This window comes from Pan troglodytes, chromosome 1 (genome assembly GCF_028858775.2).
Source record: "Pan troglodytes isolate AG18354 chromosome 1, NHGRI_mPanTro3-v2.0_pri, whole genome shotgun sequence".
Taxonomy (NCBI): Eukaryota; Metazoa; Chordata; class Mammalia; order Primates; family Hominidae; genus Pan; species Pan troglodytes.
Genome location: NC_072398.2, coordinates 178,806,690 through 178,824,945, shown reverse-complemented (window position 1 = coordinate 178,824,945; position 18,256 = coordinate 178,806,690). Strand labels below are relative to the sequence as shown.

General features: G+C 39.0%; 1 protein-coding gene across 5 annotated transcripts in view; it reads left to right on the top strand.

Annotated features, from left to right (window-relative positions):
* ZFYVE9 (zinc finger FYVE-type containing 9) overlaps nucleotides 1–18,256 on the top strand; it is a 205,675-nt gene that overhangs the window by 42,795 nt on the left and 144,624 nt on the right. The window lies entirely within an intron of this gene.

The following is an 18,256-nucleotide window of genomic DNA, read 5'->3' as shown; positions in this document are numbered from 1 at the left end:
TAATTTTTTTTTTTTTTTTTTTTTTTTTTTTGGTATTTTTTAGTAGAGATGGGGTTTCTTCATGTTGGCCAGGCTGGCCTTGAACTCCTGACCTCAGGTGATCCACCCGCCTTATTCTCCCAAATTTCTAGGATTACAGGTGTGAGCCACCGCATCTGGCCAGGAAAATAATTTTGAGGTCAGCCTTTTCCATTTTTGGGTGGCGGGTGGCAGGGAGCGGGGGTGGGCGGGGGTGGGTCCTCAATCAGATACTTAATGTAACAACAAAGAAACAAATTCTTCCTTGACTATCCAGGACGATTATTCCAGATGACCATCCTTTAGATTTAAATAGCTGCTAATGTTCAGTGTAAAAGAATTGAAAAACTGAGTGCGGTGACCTATAATCCCAGATGCTTGGGAGGTTGAGGAGGAGGGATCACCTGAGGCCAGGAGTTAGAGACCAGCCTGGACAACATAGCAAGACCCCATCTCAAAAACAAAACAAAGACTGGGCACGGTGGCTCATGCCTGTAATCCCAGCACTTTGGGAGGACAAGGGGGAGGATTGTTTGAGCTCAGGAGTTCAAGACCAGTCTGGGCAGCATACTGAGGCTCTATCTCTAAGCTAAAAACAAAAAAAGAATTGATAAAATGTTTTGCCAAGTCTGATGACGTACAACATTTTTTGTTTGTTTGCTTGGGAGTGGAACCTTTGGGTCTGCCTCCGCATTGCAGTACTATCTCCCCACTTGCTAACACTCATCCCAGGTTTATGCTTTTCTTAAGAGGTGTTCAACAATTTAATACCTACTAGTTCAGCTTTTTCATTGAAGAGGGAGTAATAATTATACCTTACAGAGTGCTTTGTTTTTTGATTTTCATTAACAAAGGGTTGGAACAGATATTTTTATTATCCTCATTTAAGAAGAGAAAAAAACAGGTAGAAGCTAAGCAAGTTTTCTAATGCCACACCATGCTAAAAGATTGTAAATTCCCATGGAAAGACTTATTCTGACAAAATTATCAATGGTTAGTGTATTTTTAATGAAATTAAAAATGAAATTATAAGCCTGGGAAATGTTATTGAGGAATGTCTAAAATTCTATTGCTTAGCTCTCTTAAGTAGCTGTAGAGTATTAGTCCCTAATTAATAAACCAAATAAGTAAGATATGCTATTTGTTGAGTTGGAAGTTTTAATATAGAGTATTGCTAAGCACTTTTAAATCCTTTGTTAAAAATAAAATTGGTTAGATGCAGAAAAGGCTCTTGATGGCCGGGCACGGTGGCTCACGCCTGTAATCCCAGCACTTTTGGAGGCCAAGGCGGGCACATCACAAGGTCAAGAGATCGAGACCATCCTGGCCAACATGGTGAAACCCCATCTCTACTAAAAATATAAAAATTAGCTGGGCGTGGTGGTGTTTCTGTAGTCCCAGCTACTTGAGAGGCTGAGACTGGAGAATCGCTTGAACCTGGGAGGCAGAGGTTGCAGTGAGCCGAGATTGCGCCACTGCACTCCAGCCTGGGGACAGAGTGAGGCTCCGTCTCAAAAAAAAAAAAAAAAAAAGGCTTTTGATAAAATTCAATATCCTGGTTGGGTGCAGTGGCTGATGCCTATAATCCCAGCACTTTGGGAGGCCGAGACGGGTGGATCACTTGAGGTCAGGAGTTCAAGACCAGCCTGGCCAACATGGTGAAACCCCATCTCTACTAAAAATACAGTATTAGCTGGGCTTGGTGGCAGGCACCTGTAATCCTAGTTACTTGGGAGGCTGAGGCAGGAGAATTGCTTGAACCTGGGAGGTGGAGGTTTCAGTGAGCCAAGATCATGCCACTGCACTCCAGCCTGGGCAACAGAGCGAGACTCTGTCTCAAAAAAAAAAACAAAAAACAAAACCCAAAAAACAACAACAAAAAAGCCTCTCAGTAAACTAGGTATTGAAGGAACATACCTTAAAATAATAAGAGCCATCTATGACCAACCCACAGCCAACCTCATATTGAATGGGCAGGAGCTGGAAGCATTCCCTTGAAAACTGGCACAAGACAAGGATGCCCTTTTTCACTACTCCTATTCAGCACAGTATTGGAAGTCCTGGCCAGGGAGATCAGGGAAGAGAAAGAAAGGGCATCCAGATAGGAAGAAAAGAAGTAAAACTATCATCCATGTTGGCAGATGACATGATTCTATATCTAGAAAACCTCATAGTCTTGGCCCAAAAGCTCCTTCAGCTGATAGCTTCAGCAAAGTTTCAGGATACAGAATAAACACAGAAATCACTAGCATTCCTAGACACTGACAGCAGCCAAGCTGACAGCCAAATTAGAAACGCAATCCCATTCACAATTGGCACAAAAAGAATAAAATATTAATACGTAGGAATACAGTTAACCAGGGAGGTGAAAGATCTCTACAATGAGAATTACAAAATATTGCTCAAAGAAATCAGAGATGACACAAACAAATGGAAAAAATTCCATGATTATGGATAGGAAGAATCAATATCATTAAAATGGCCATACTGTCCAAAGCAACTTACAGATTCAATGATATTCCTATCAAACTATCAATGGCATTCTACACAGAACTAGAAAAAAATATTTTAAAATTCATATGGAACCAAAAAAGAGCCCCAAAGCCAAGGGCATCCTAAGGAAAAAGAACAAAGCTGGAGGCATCATATTACCCCACTCAAACTATACTACAGTGCTACAGTAACCAAAACAGCATGGTACTAACACAAAACAGACACGTAAACCAATGGAACAGAATAGAGAGCCCAGAAATAAGGTCCATACCTACAACCATCTGATCTTTGACAAAAGCTGACAAAAACTAGCAATGGGGAAAGGACTGCCTATTCAATAAATGGTGCTGGGATAACTGGCTAGCCATATGCAGAAGATTGAAGCTGGACCCCTTCTTTATACCATGCACAAAAATCAATGCAAGATGGTTTGAAGACTTAAATGTAAAACCCAAAAGTATAAAAACCCTGGAAGACAGCCTAGGCAATACATTTTGGACATAGGAACTGGCAAAGATTTCATGATGAAGACACCAAAAGCCATTGCAACAAAAGCAAAAATTGACAAATGGCATCTAATTAAACTTAAGAGTTTCTGCACAGCAAACTACCAACAGAGTAAACAGACTACAGAATGGGAGAAAATTTTTGCAAACTATGCATCTGACAAAGGTCTGATATCTAGCATCTAAAAGGAGCTTAAACAAATTTATGAGAGAAAAACAACTCCATTAAAAAGTGGGCAAAGGACATGAACACTTTTCAAAAGAAGACATACATGTGTGACCAACAAGCATATGAAGGAAAGCTCACCATCACTGATCATTAGAGAAATGCAAACCAAAACCTCAATGAGATACCATCTCACACCAGTCAGAGTGGCTATTGTTAAAAAGTCAATTAATAACAGATGCTGACAAGGTTGTGGAGAAAAGGGAATTCTTATACACTGTTGGTGGGAGTGTAAATTAGTTCAGCCATTATGGAAAACGATTCCTTTCCACAGTGATTCCCTTGTTTTGTGATTCCTCAAAGAGCTAAAAACAGAACTATCATTTGACCAAGCAATTCCATTACTGGGTATATACCCAAAGGAATATAAATTGTTCTAGCATAAAGACACATGCATGCATATGTTCATTGCAGCACTATTCACAATAGCAAAGACATGGAATCAACCTAAATGCCTATCAATGGCAGATTGGATAAAGGAAATGAGGTACATATACTCCATGGAATACTATGGAGCCATACAAAAGAATGAGACCATGTGCTGTGCAGGAACACGGATGGAGTTGGAGGCCGTTATACTTAGGAAACTAATGCAGGAACAGAAAACCACATACCACATGTTCTTACTTATAAGTGAGAGCTAAATGATGAGAACACATGGACACAGAGGGGAACAACGGACACTGGGTCCTACTGGAGGGTGGAGGCTGGGAGGAGGGAGAAGATCAGAAAAAATAAGTATTAGGTACTAGGCCTTTACCTGGGTGACAAAATAATTTGTACAATAAACCCCTGTGACATGAGTTTACCTGTATAACAAACCTGCACTTGTACCCCTGAACCTAAAATATAAGTTAAAAAATTTTTTAAATAAAATTGCCTAGTTTGTCCAACAGTTAGAATTGGCATTTGATGAATATTTTGAATAATATGATTTCATTAAAAATAATAGTTTTGTAATTTTGTACAAAAAATAGTTTTGTAGCCTATAAAATGAATTTATAGGTATGAGAGGACTGGCTGCTAATTTTTCTATCTTATAATTGAAGATGAGTTGCATTGGTTTATATAGTAGACTGAGGGACATGGTAGAATACCAATGTTAAGCTCAGGCGGATCAGAATTACAGTATTTCTAGTTTTAATTCTTGTTTTTAAGATAGCTTTTTTTTATGTTTTTAAGATAGCTTTATAACAAAATTCACCTGTTCAAAGTGTAGAATTCAGTAGTTTTCAGTTGTGAATTACTTTCAGTAGTTTTCACAGAGTCATGCGGTAATCACCACTGTCTTATTTTATTTTATTTTTATTTATTTATTTATTTATTTTGAGATGGAGTCTTGCTTTGTTGCCCACGTTGGAGTGCAGTGGCATGATCTCGGCTCACTGCAACCTCTGCCTCCCAGGTTCGAGTGATTCTTCTGCCTCAGCCTCCCGAGTAGGTGGGATTACAGGCACCTACCACCACGCCCGGCTAATTTTGTATTTTTAGTAGAGATGGGGTTTCACCATATTGGCCCGGGTGGTCTTGAACTCCTGACCTTAAGTGATCCATCCGCCTTAGCCTCCCAAAGTGCTAGGATTACAGGCATGAGCCACCATGCCCAGCCTATTTTTTTTTTTTTTTTCTTTAGATAGGATCTCACTCTGTTACCCAGGCTGGAGTGCAGTGGCACGATCCAGGCTCACTGCAACCTCTGCCTCCTGGGTTGAAGTGATTCTCCTGCCTCAGCCTCCCAAGTAGCTGGGATTACAGTCGTGCTCCACCATGCCTGACTAATGTTTGTATTTTTAGTAGAGATGGGGTTTTGTCACGTTGGCCAGGCTGGTCTCTAACTCCTGACCTCAAATGATCCACCCACCTCGGCCTCCCAAAATGCTGGAATTACAGATGTGAGCCACTGAGCCCGGCCTAATTTGTTGATTTTTAGTAGAGATGGGGTTTTGCCATGTTGGCCAGGCTGGTCTCAAACTTCTGGCCTCAAGTGATTTGCCTCACTCAGCCTCTGAAAGTGCTGGGATTACAGGTGTGATCCACCGCACCTGGCCTTAGGTTGTTTTTTTTTTTTAAACTTGTGCTTTTGGTGTCGTATTGCTTAGTGCAAGGCCACAAAGATTTGCTCCTATGTTTTCTTTGAAGAGTTTTAGCTCTTATATTTGGATCTCTTATCCATTTTGAGTTAATTTTTGTATATGGTGTGAGGTAGGTCCAACTTTATTCTTGCGCACGTGAACATCCAACACCATTTGTTGAAAAATGTTCTTTCCTTATGGAATTGTGTTAGTATCCTGGGCTTGGGATACTAAACAGGCAACACCTGGCCTCTTCTGAAACCTGCAGATGTATTTTTCACCCAAGAAAATTTGAATTTTGAGACCCATTCTATTGCATAACTATGTTGATGAGAAGTGAGTATATATAGACCTCATTTCGTAAGCCCAGTATAACACCCGTGATCATGTTCTGTACATGACTACAAAAAGTGCAAACGGTAGCCAGTTCCCATTTTTCTACCACTTATCAACTTGGAGCTGCTACTTTTTGTTTCCAATAAGATTGTGTTTTACGTTGATGTCCCTCTGCAGGGTACCTCTGGGTTCCTTCATAATACCTGTGTGTTTCTTCAGAATGATGTTGACATTTTCTGGAATGTCAATAGCCTGATTGCTGAGAATTGTTTTCATTCTTGCAGTAGATGTGGCAAAGCTTCAACTGTTACTGTTGAATTGTCTATTTCTCACTTCAGTTCTGTCAGTTTATGCTTAGTGTACTTTGGGGTTCCATTAGGTGCTTTGGTTTTAATTTTATTGTGCATCAAAATTATGCACAATATGGATTGGATTCTCTGTATGTTAATACTGTTGATGACTAAATAAAACAATGTTTCTGTCTCATGTGCTGTGACCAATAAGTGGAGCTTGTTTTGATATGGATTAGATGCTTAAAAGATTTTCAGTTTCATCAATAGTAGATTGTCATGTCTGGATTACATAAAGAAGCACTTGTCTCTGAGAAGGCTCTTGACTTCATTGGGGCTGTGGTTCATTATAAGGGTCTGTGTGTATGTGAGTCACAGTGAACTGCAGCACTTTAAACATGGCTGAGATAAAGTACTTAAATCACTTTGTCAGTATATTAATTTTTATTGAGATTAAAGGGTAGAAGATAGTAATATTTCTTGACTTCCCCTAGAAGAATTTGTGTCAGTAACTATTAATAGCATCTACTTTTTATACAACCAAGTCTTAAACTATATCTGGCTTGACAGGAAGAAGCAAATAGATAAATATCTATTATATTTTATGGATATTCATTCCCTCCCTCCCTCCCTCCCTTCCTTCCTTCCTTCCTTCAGCTGTAGTACAGTGGCATGATCCCAGCTCACTGCAGCTTCAACCTCCGTGGCTCAAGTGATCTTCCTGCCTTAGCCCCCTAACCCCTCCAGTGGGTGGGACTATAAATGCATGCCACCATGCCTGGCTAATTTTTGTATTTTTTTGTAGAGTCAGGGTTTCACCATGTTGCCCAGGCTGGTCTTGAACTCCTGGACTCAAGCAGTCCACCTGCTTTGGCCTCCCAAGGTGCTGGAATTACAGGCGTGAGCCACCATGCCCGGTCAATGAATATTATTTCCTTTTAATCTTCATAGCAATATTTTGAGGTGGGAGATAGTGTTCTTACTTTACAAATGAGGGAATTGAAACCCAGAGCCCAGAGATTTATTAATTTGGCTAAGGTCACTGAAAAGTTCTCTTTTCATTCTGTCATTCTTTCAACAAATATGCCAGGCTTTGAAGATGCAGCCATGACCCAATCAGACACTTGCCCTCATGAAGTGACTTGTCTGGTGGAGTCCTTTTACTGATACTTCTTTGAGCCATATTTCATATAATGACATATATTTGTAGAATTCTTTATGAAGTATTTCTGCATTGTCATCTAATTTTCTAATCCTTACCACAGTCCTATGACCCATATGGGTTAGATATTATCCCCATTTGAAAGTAGGGAAACTGATACTTAGGATTATTCAGGTCATATAGTTAGTAAATGGCTGAACCAGTATACAAACCCAGATCATTTGGCTCCAACAATCCTGCACTTTTTCCATTACACCACATTGTCTCGTGATTTCGCATGAAACTGTAAGGCTAGATCACCAAGAGTGATATCCTGGAAAGAAACCAGTCTAGCGGCACTTAGCAAAGGAGAGCTCAACCAGGGAATGGTATGTGGGAAAAGAATAAAATCCAGAGACCCAAAAGCTGTGTCTAGTGTGCTGAAATGGACTTATTGTTAAATAATGGTAGTGAGAAGAAATTTGGAGAGAGACTAAAACATGAAAAATATTAAATGGACATGGTCTTAACAGCATCTAGACAGGCTTAGGACACGGTAATTGGCAGGGGCTTTTTTTTTTTTTTTCTAGAACAAGCACCCGAAACATAGTGAATTTAAGAGGAAGATACCCAAACATCAGACTCTGTGCAGAGCTACCTGCCACTGCAAATCAGGGTGTAATCTTAGAGGAGGGGATTGCTTTGTTTTACATTGATTACTTTGGCTACTTTCATGTGTGTTCAGAGATGGCAATCTGTCCTATAAAAACATTTGAGTGCTTTTTCTGTGTAAAAGCACTTTTAGGCATTGTGGGAGTGATACCAAGGTAAGTTTGACACCATCATTACCCATAAGAAGTGTGTAACCTAGTAAGGAGATTTTGCTGCATTCAAATATGCTTGTTCATCCGGAGTCTATTATGTATAAGATCGTGTACCAGGTATTTAGGAGACAAGAGTAGATAAGTTAGAAATTGCTCCTAAGCCTTTGGCTTATACTGTCAGTTGCTTAGAGGGTATTTGCTACCTCCTTCCCTTAATCTAAGTAATTACAAACCTTTTAAAGTAGAGAGCAGGACTTGAAATTCTCTTGGCAAAACAGTAGTCAATTCTGCCATCCTTGTGATTTGGCCACAAACAAAACCTGACAGCCCATGGGTCAGAGCATAGGTGTCATACTAGAAAATATTTGCATCATATTTAACAGTCAAAGGATTAATGCACAGGATATGTAAAGACTCTGACAGATCATTAAGGAAAAATGCAAACATCATAACAGAAAAAAATGGACAAAGAATTTGAACAGGAGGTCATCGAATGGGAAATTCAAAAGGCTAAAAAAGTAAAAATATATGTTCAGTCTTACTTTTTATCAGGAAAATGATGATCCCATAATGAAATATTATTTCTGCCTCTCATTGGCAAAAATAATAGTAATAGCAAATTTAAGTCATAAGAAATCTTTGAGTACTTTCTAAACTGTAGGCAGAACAATCCACAGCAATCCTATGAGATAGGTAATTTTATTATTATTACTGTTTTATTGATGAGGGACTTGAGGCACAAGAATAGATGTCCAAGATCAGACATCTCATGCTTATTGAACCCCCATTTGAACTCAGGCAGTCAGTGTCTAGAGCCTGCACTCTTTTTTGTTGTTGCCTAGGCTGGACTCCAACTTCTGGGCTCAAACAGTCCTCCTGCGTCAGCCTCCTGAGTACCTGGGACTACCCGGCACAGTTTAGAGCCTGCACTCTTCATCACCAGAGTAGTGCCATTGTCTGGGTTGGCTATTATGCTGTGTACCCAGCCTCTAGAACAGTGCCTAACAGAAAGAAAACATTTAAATATCTGTTGAGTGAATGGATACAGGTAATTAATTTTAAAACAAAAGCATATTAGGCACATCATTTTGGAGGGTAATTTGTCAGTATCAAAAAAAAAAAAAAAAAAGGATACACATGGCCGGGTGTGGTGGCTCATGCCTGTAATCCCAGCACTTTGGGAGGCCAAGGCAGGTGGATCACCTGAGGTCAGGAGATCAAGACCAGCCTGGCCAACATGGTGAAACCCCGTCTCTACTAAAAATACAAAAATTAGCTGGGCATGGTTGCAGGCGCCTGTAATCCTAGCCACTCAGGAGGTTGAGGCAGGAGAATTGCTTGAACCGGGAAGAAGGAGGTTGCAGTGAGCCGAGATCGCGCCACTACACTCAAGCCTGGGCAACAAGAGCAAAACTCTGTCTCAAAAAAAAAAAAAAAAAAAAAAAGATACACACTAATGACTCAGTAATTGTGCATCTTAATGTCTTAATGTTTATCTTCAAACACACACGCACGCGCGCACGCACACACACACACGTGTCCAAGGAGGCATATACAAGGGTGTTAATGGGAGCATTCTTGGTAATCGTTGAAAAATAGGGGAAAATGTAAATGCTTATTCGTGCTTTATATAACTGATAAATAACAGGAAAATTATGATATGGTTATATTTTAGAATTCTATGTGTACAATTAAAGTAGTTGTAATCCCAGCTTCTCGGGCGGCTGAAGCACGAGAATTGCTTGAACCTAGGAAGCGAAGGTTGCAGTGAGCTGAGATTGTGCCACTGCACTCCAGTCTGGGCGAGAGAGCCAGACTCCATCTCAAAAACAAACAAAGTAGTTTATCTGGAAAGATATCTAGGATATATTATTGAGTGAGAAAAACAAGTTATAGAGCCTTCCCCACCAAAATAGATTCTAGATGATGAAAGAGCGAAGCAAACAAAAGCAACATGAAAATAGCATAGAAAACATAGGCTAATGTGTTCATAATATTGGTATAAAAAAGGCTTTTTCTAAGCATGATATGAAATACAGAAGCCAAAAATGAAGATTGGTGAATTTGACTACATAAAATGGAAGACCTTCATATAAAAAAAAACCTCACTCAAACGTTAAACTGAGACTAAGATTCTAAACATGATACATATAAGGAATATTTGTAGGCAATTTGCAGAAAGGCCAATAAACATATGAAAGATATAAATAGATGTTTAGCTTTTATTCATAATGAAAAATACAAATTAGAAAATAAAGTTCCATTTACTACCTGTGAGATTGGTAAAATATTGATTTTATTCAATAATGATTAGAGCATGAAGAAAAAATTCTTGTATATACCCATTTGAGGAAATAAAAACAAACAGCATGTTTGGTGGAAAACTTGGCAGTATTTATTAAAATTTAAAATGTGCACTACCTTTCTCTCAAACTTTGCTTTTAGATATTTATTGCACGTTAAAGGGTAAAGATACAGGTACAAGGATATTCATTATATTGTTGATAAGCATAAAAACATGGAAGCAATCTAAAGGCTTATTGATAGGGATAAGAGCTAAATTGTAGTATTATATGTCTATTTAATGGAATGCTATTCAGCTATTTAAAAAGACAGCAAGTCTAGATGTACATGCATGACTTATTTAATACTGCACTGTGTAGTGCTGATTGATTATAATGCTATGCTAAATAGCATGTATGAATATATTATAATAATATATAACAATAGACATGTATATATTTTTAAAATCCATGGTAGTAACCTGTTAACCTATACCTCTCTCCCTGCTCTGTAGTGCTTACTGCATCTGTAGTGAGAGTATTAATAAATTCAGATATACTATAGTGTTTATATGTTATTAAACTATACTTTTTTCTTTTCCTTTTTCTCTTTCTCTTTTCTTTGCAAAACAGTGAGCACAGCTTCTAGCTCATGGAAGCATTTTTTACACTGAAAATATTTCTAAAGGGTGAAAAGAGGTAAAGGAGGAATGTTGTTTCCAAATATATACATACCTAGTGGTTAAGAATCTGAGACGTGAAACCAGATTGCCTAGATTCAAATTCTGGCTGTGTCACTGTGTGTGACCTTGTGCAAGTCACTTAAATTCTTTTTGCCTCCATTTCTTCATTATCCATTCAACAAATATTTGACTGCTTACTATATATCCCAGACACTGTTCTGGGTGCCAGCAATGCAACAAAGAGCATTAAGAGAAGATCTCTGCCCTCTTGTAGTATACATCTTGGAGGGCCTAATTATATCCACTATTTAGGATTGTAAAGAAAAGTAAAAGTTTAATACCTAAAAAGCACTTGGAAGAGTGTCTGGTACATAGTAAGTGGTCAATAAATATTATTATTCCCTCTCTTCTTTTCTGCAAAATAGACACAGAGTGTTTTTTATTTTTATTTTGGACACAGAGTATTAATGTATTAACTAGTTTATGAAAGTTTTTGATAAATGCAATAGCATTAAAAGATACATGAAGTCTGTTTCAGTATAGTCTTTTTTTTTTTTTTCCCTCCAAGACAGAGTCTCACTCTGTCGCCCAGGCTGGAGTGCAGTGGCCCGATCTCAGCACACTGCAGCCTCCGCATCATGGGTTCAAGCAATTCTCCTGCCTCAGCCTCCCGAGTAGCTGGGACTATAGGTTCGCGGCAGCAAGTCCAGCTAATTTTTGTATTTTTTAGTAGAGATGGGGTTTCACCATGTTGGCCAGGCTGGTCTCGAACTCCTGACCTCGTGATCCGCCCACCTTGGCCTCCCAAAGTGCTGGGATTACAGGCGTGAGCCACCGTGCCTGGCCAGTATAGTCTTATATTTGTCCACAATCTGGGTGCTCCCATACATTGTTTGTCATTGAGCTCTAACTTGGTAGACTTGTACACTACTGGCCAGTAAATCTTACCATATGCCATGTTACAAAAGCTCTCAAACAGTGAGTGCTCTGTCACATATTTAGAATGTGCTAAATGTTGAAGTGAAAATTTTACAGTGGTTCTTTTAAGGAGTCTTGATGGAAATGATAGAGAAGTCAAGAGTGTGAAGATCAACACATTATAAAAATTGGTAAGTTGGCCAGGCTCACGCCTGTAATCCCAACACTTTGGGAGGCCAAGGTGGGTGGATCACTTGAGGCCAGGAGTTCAAGACCATCCTGGCCAACATGGTGAAACTCCGTCTCTACTAAAAATACAAAAAATTAGCCAGGCGTGGTGGTGGGTGCCTGTAGTCCCAGCTACTCGGGAGGCTGAGGCAGGAGAATTGCTTGAACCCAGGAGGCAGAGGTTGCAGTGAGCCAAGATCACACCATTGCACTCTAGCCTGGGCAACAGAGCAAGACCCGGTCTCAGAAAAAATTGGTAAATTGGAGGTCATGATAAACATCAATAATGCCTGGAAGGATTGATTATTAATTGTATAGCATTTAATAGGAGAAATTTTTTAGTGGTATTTATTAACTTGTAAATTTATAAAATCTCAGCATTTATTCACATGGATAAAGAATCAGAGGTGGGAAAGAACATGATACTCTTGAGGAATAAGATGTCAGTGTAGATGTAGAGAAGTAAGCAAAAAAGAAAGTGACAAAAGTATAAACTGGAGAGGTAGGCAAGTGTTAAAATTGTGCCAGACCTCATAAGGTCTTAGTAAGGAGTCTTGATATTATATTTAATTTTATTATCAAGATATATTTAATATCAAACAATTGAAGAATTTCAGGTAGAAGAATCACTTGAATAGATCTTTCAAAATATAAGTTTAACAGCTGAATGGAGAATGGATTGGAGGAGGAGGAGGCAGAAGTAGATATAAGAATATTATTGAAGATAATATTTCAGTAATCCAGATGTGAGATAATAGTAGCTTGGATGAAGGTAGTAGTTGTAGACAGAAAAGTAAATTGGTTTTCATTAAATGAGAACATGATTTAATGTTGATTGTGAGCATTATGGGGAGAGGGAGTGATAGAGAATTACTATAGCGTGAACAACTGGGTAGATGATATAGAGAATAGAGAAGAAAACATTGATTAGTATGAAAATAGATGTATGTGTTGAGATGTGTGTGGAGCATGGAGACATTGAGTAGCTTTAGAACCCAGAAAAGAGGTCACTCTTTTAAATTGGAATTTCTTAACAGATGGTGTTTGAAGCAATCATAGTAGATACAATTCTCTTGGAAAACAGTATAAATTGAGAAAAGAAGAGGACTGAGTACAGAACTCTGAGGAATTTCAACATTTAAGATTGGGTAGAAGAGGAGGAGTCAGGGATGAAGATGAGAGATAGATGTCAAAAAAAAAATAGAAGAAAGTAAGAATTTGTAGTATCACACAAGTCATGGAAGAAGAGTTTCATAAAGGAGGAGGATGTGATCTAATATAATTGAATGTTGCTAAAATGTCAGATGAAATTAGGACCAAAAAGTGTCCATTAGTTTTAACAATATGGAAGTTATCAGTGACTTGAAACAAGAATGGTGGGGAAGCCAGAGAAGAGTGAGAGCATAAGTAGAAGGTGGAGAGGAGGATGCACAGAAAGTAGACAACTCTCTTGAGAAAATATTCCTCTTGAATGTGAAGGGTTCACTGTTTGAAATTTGAGGTGTAGTGGAACAACCAGATGGAGAACTATTTCATATCAGATAGGTGAAGCTGTGGCCTCAGAATTTGAGTGAGAGGTGATGTTTATAGAAATCTGAGTCATTCGAATGGAGGTGGTAAAGACTTTGGAAGAAAAGGGAGCCAAACTGGAAGAGCACCTACAGGCAGAGATTTTCTTTGGGTTGTCATTAAATAATATTGTAGTGTTTTTGTTTTTGTTTTTTTTTTTTGGGATGGAGTCTCACTCTGTCACCCAAACTGGAGTTCAGTGATGCTATCTCGGCTCACTACAACCTCTGCCTCCCGGGTTCAAGCGATTCTCCTGCCTCAGCCTCCACAGTAGCTAGGATTACAGGCACCCACCACCACGCTCAGAAAATTTTTGTATTTTTAGTAGATGTGGGGTTTCGCTGGTCTCGAACTCCTGAGGTCAGGTGATCCACCTGCCTCGACCTCCCTTACAGGCATGGGCTACTGTGCCCAGCCTGTAGTGTTCTTTAATACAAGTAATTTGAGCATGGATTTGTTTCATCTAACTGTTGTCCTGAGCTTTGACTGAGACAATTCAGGTTATGTTCTTTTCAAATTTGATGTGGTTAAAAGTTAGAAACAATGCCCTAAATGCTCGCAAAGAGTTGTCAAGATAGGAGCATACATAGGATCTAATTTTACTGCAAGTGTTAGGCTATATGATTTTGTGAACCTACCAATTTGGCTAGTTTTCCAATTGGTACTTTGTAAGTGAAATATATCACTTGCATTGACTGGATTAGTAGTGCTTCATAATGCTGCTTTATATATACTCTCTGTCTTTTTTAGTAGACTTTGTTTTTTAGAGCAACTTTAAGTTCACAGCAAAATTGAGAGGAAAATAGAGATTTCCTGTGTACCTCCTGCCCTCACACACGTATAGCCTCCACCATTATCAATATCCTCCACAATTGTTTCAGTTTAAGAACCTACATGGATACATCATTATCACCCAAAGATTATTATTTACATTGGGGTTTACTCAATGGTGTTGTATATTTTATGGGTTTGGACATATGTTTAATGTTGTCATTTATCATAATGATATAATACAGAGTGGTTTTAACACCTTAAAAATCTTTTTGCTCTGCCAATTCATTCCTCTCCCCTAGTCTTTGACAATCACGGATCTTTTTTTTTTTGAGATGGAATCTTGCTCTGTCACCCAGGCTGGAGTGCTGTGGCGCGATCTCGACTCACTGCAAGCTCCGCCTCCCGGGTTCATGCCATTCTCCTGCCTCAGCCTACCGAGTAGCTGGGACTATAGGCGCTGCCACTACGCCCGGCTAATTTTTTGTATTTTTTTTAGTAGAGACGGAGTTTCACCGTGTTAGGATGGTTTTGATCTCCTGACCTCGTGATCCACCCGCCTCGGCTTCCCGAAGTGCTGGGATTACAGGAGTGAGCCACCGTACCTGGCCAATCACGGATCTTTTTACTATTTCTGTAGTTTCGACTTTTCCAGAATGTCACATACTTGGAATCATACAGTACGTAGCCTTTTGAGATTGGCTTCTTTCACTTAGAAATGTGCCTTTAAGGTTCTTCCATATCTTTTTGTGGCTTAATAGCTCACTTCTTTCTAGTGCTGAATCTATTGTATGGATGTACCACAGCTTTTATTTACCTACCATTCACCTACTGAAGGACATCTTAGTTGCTTCTAAGTTTGGCAATTATGAATAAAGCTGCTATAAACATCTATGTGCAGGTTTTTGTGTAGACATGTTTTCAGCTCCTTTGTGTAAATACTGAGGAGCACGATTGCTGGATCATATTTTAAGAGTATATTTAGTTTTGTAAGAAACAGCCAAACTGTCTTCCAAAGTGGCTGTACCATTTTGCATCCTCACAACAATGAATGAGAGTCCCTGTTGCACCCACATCCTCTCTAGCATTTGGTGGTGTCAGTGTTTCTGATTTTGGCCATTCTAATAGGTGTGTGGTGGAATCTCATAGTTATTTTAATTTGTATTTTCCTTATAACAAATAATGTGGAGTATCTTATCATAATGCCTGTTTGCCATCTGTGTACCTTCTTTGGTGAAGTGTCTGTACAGGTCTTTGGCCTGTTTTTTGATCCAGTTGTTTTTTTTTTATTGTTGAGTTTTAAAAGTTCTTTGTACATTTTGGATAATAGACCTTTATCAGATAAATCTTTTTCAAGTATGTTCTCCCAGTCTGTGGCTTGTCTTTTCATCCTCTTAACAGTGTCATTTGCAGAGCAGAATTTTTATTTTTTATTTTTTATTTTTTTTTAGACAGGCTCTCACTCTGTCACCTAGGCTGGAGTGCAGTGGTGCAATCACAGCTCACTGCAGCCTTGACCTCCCAGGCTCAAACCATTCTTCCACCTCAGTCTCCTGAGTAGCTGGGACTATAGGCACATACTACCATGCCTGGCTAATTTTTATATTTTTTTTGTAGAGACAGGGTTTTGTCATGTTGCCCATGCTGGTGTTGAACTCCTGAGCTCAAGCGATCCACCCACTTTGGCCTCCCAAAGTGTTGGGATTACAGATGTAAGCCACTGTGCCTGGCCACAGAGCAGAAATTTTTAATTTTAGTGAAGGTGCAGCTTATCAATTCTTGTTTTCATAGATCATTCCTTTGGTATTGTGTCTAAAAAGTCATTGCCAAATCAAAGGTCATCTAGATTTTCTACTGTTATCTTCTAGCAGTTTAATAGTTTTGTGTTTTATATTTAGTTTTCTGATTCATTTTGAGTTAACTCCTGTGAAAGGTATAGGGGTCTGTGTCTAGATTTATCTTTTTTTATATGTTGGATGTCTAGTTCCAGTACCATTTGTAAAAAACTATCTCTGATCCATTGTATTGCTTTTGCTTTTTTGTCGAAGATCAGCTGACTATATTTGTGTGTGTCTATTTCTGGCCTCTCTGTTCTGTTTTATAGATTTATTTGTCTATCACCAATTTGACACTGTCTTGATTACAGTATGTCTTGAAGTAGGGTAGTGTTAGGCTTCTAACTTTGTTCTTCTCTGTCAATAATGTGTTGGTTATTCTGGGTCTTTCTCCTCCATATAAATTTTAGGATCAATTTGTCAATGTTTATAAAATAACTTTCTGGGATTTTGACTGGGATTGTGTTGAATCTGTAGATCAAGTCAGGAAGAAATGACATCTTGACAATATTAAGTCTTTCTGTTCGTGAACATGGAATATCTTTTCATTTATTTGGTTCTTTTATAGTGTTTATCAGAGTTCTGTTGTTTTTTCATGTAGATCTTGAACATATTGTGTTATATTTATATAGAAGTATTTTGTTTATTTTGGTGCTAATGTAAATTGTGTTTTTAATTTTAACTTCGACTTATTCATCAGTGGTATACAGGAAAGTAATTGGCTTTTATATATTAACCTTGTATCCTGTAACCCTGCTATAGTCACTTATTCCTGGAGGGTTTTTGGTAATTTTTTTTTTTTTTTTTTTTTTGAGACGGAGTCTTGCTCTGTCGCCAGGCTGGAGTGCAGTGGCGCAATCTCGGCTCACTGCAAGCTCTGCCCCCTGGGTTCACGCCATTCTCCTGCCTCAGCCTCCCAAGTAGCTGGGATTGCAGGTGTGTGCCACCATGCCCAGCTAATTTTTTTGTATTTTTAGTAGAGACAGGGTTTCACTGTGTTGGCCAGGCTGGTCTTGAACTCCTGGCCTCAAGTGATCCACCTGCCTCAGCCTCCCAAAGTGCTAGAATTACAGGCATGAGCCACTGTGCCTGGCCCAGGTCTTATTTATTGATGCATTCTGACAGTCTGTGTCTTTTCATTGGTGCATTTAGACCATTGACCTTCAAAGCAATTTTTAAAAAAAAATTTATTTTATGTATGTATTTATTTATTTTTTTGAGATGAAGTCTTACTCTGTCACCCAGGCTGGAGTGCAGTGGCGTGATCTTGGCTCACTGCAACCTCCGCCTCCCAGGTTCAAGCAAGTCTCATGCCTCAGCCTCCTGAGTAGCTGGAATTACAGGCATGCACCACCATGCCTGGCTAATTTTTGTATTTTTAGTAGAGACAGGGTTTCGCCACATGGGCCAGGTTGGTCTCGAACTCCTGACCTTAGGTGATCCCCCCATCTTGGCCTCCCAAAGTGCTGGGATTACAGGCGTGAGCCACCGTGCACAGCCCAAAGTGATTATTGATATAATCTCCTTCACTTTTGAAGGACAATTTTATAGGGGTACAGATTTTTAGGTTGGTCTTTTTTTTCTCTTTCTTCTTGCTTATATGGTTTCTTCACTCCTCTTTCTCCTTGTTTAGGTTTCTTAGGATAAATTAGTTGTAATTCTTTTCTTTACTCCTCCGTAGGTATAGTGTTTTTTTGTTTTGTTTTGTTTTTTTAAGACAGTGTCTCACTCTTTGGCCCAGACTGGAGTGCAGTGGCCTGATCTCGGTTAACCTCAACCTCCACCTCCCAGGCTCAAGCAATTCTCCTGCATTAGGCTCCCAAGTAGCTGGGATTACAGGCTTGTGCCACTACCGTCCGGCTAATTTTTGTATTTTTAGTAGAGACGGGGTTTCACTATGTTGGCCAGTCTGGTCTTGAACTCCTGACCTCAAATGATCCACCTGCCTCGGCCTCCCAAAGTGGTGGGGTTACAGACCCGTCTTTTTTTTTTTTTTTTTTTTTTTAGAGATTAAAAATTTTTTTTTTTATTTTCTATAGTTTGAATATAACTATGTATAGGTTT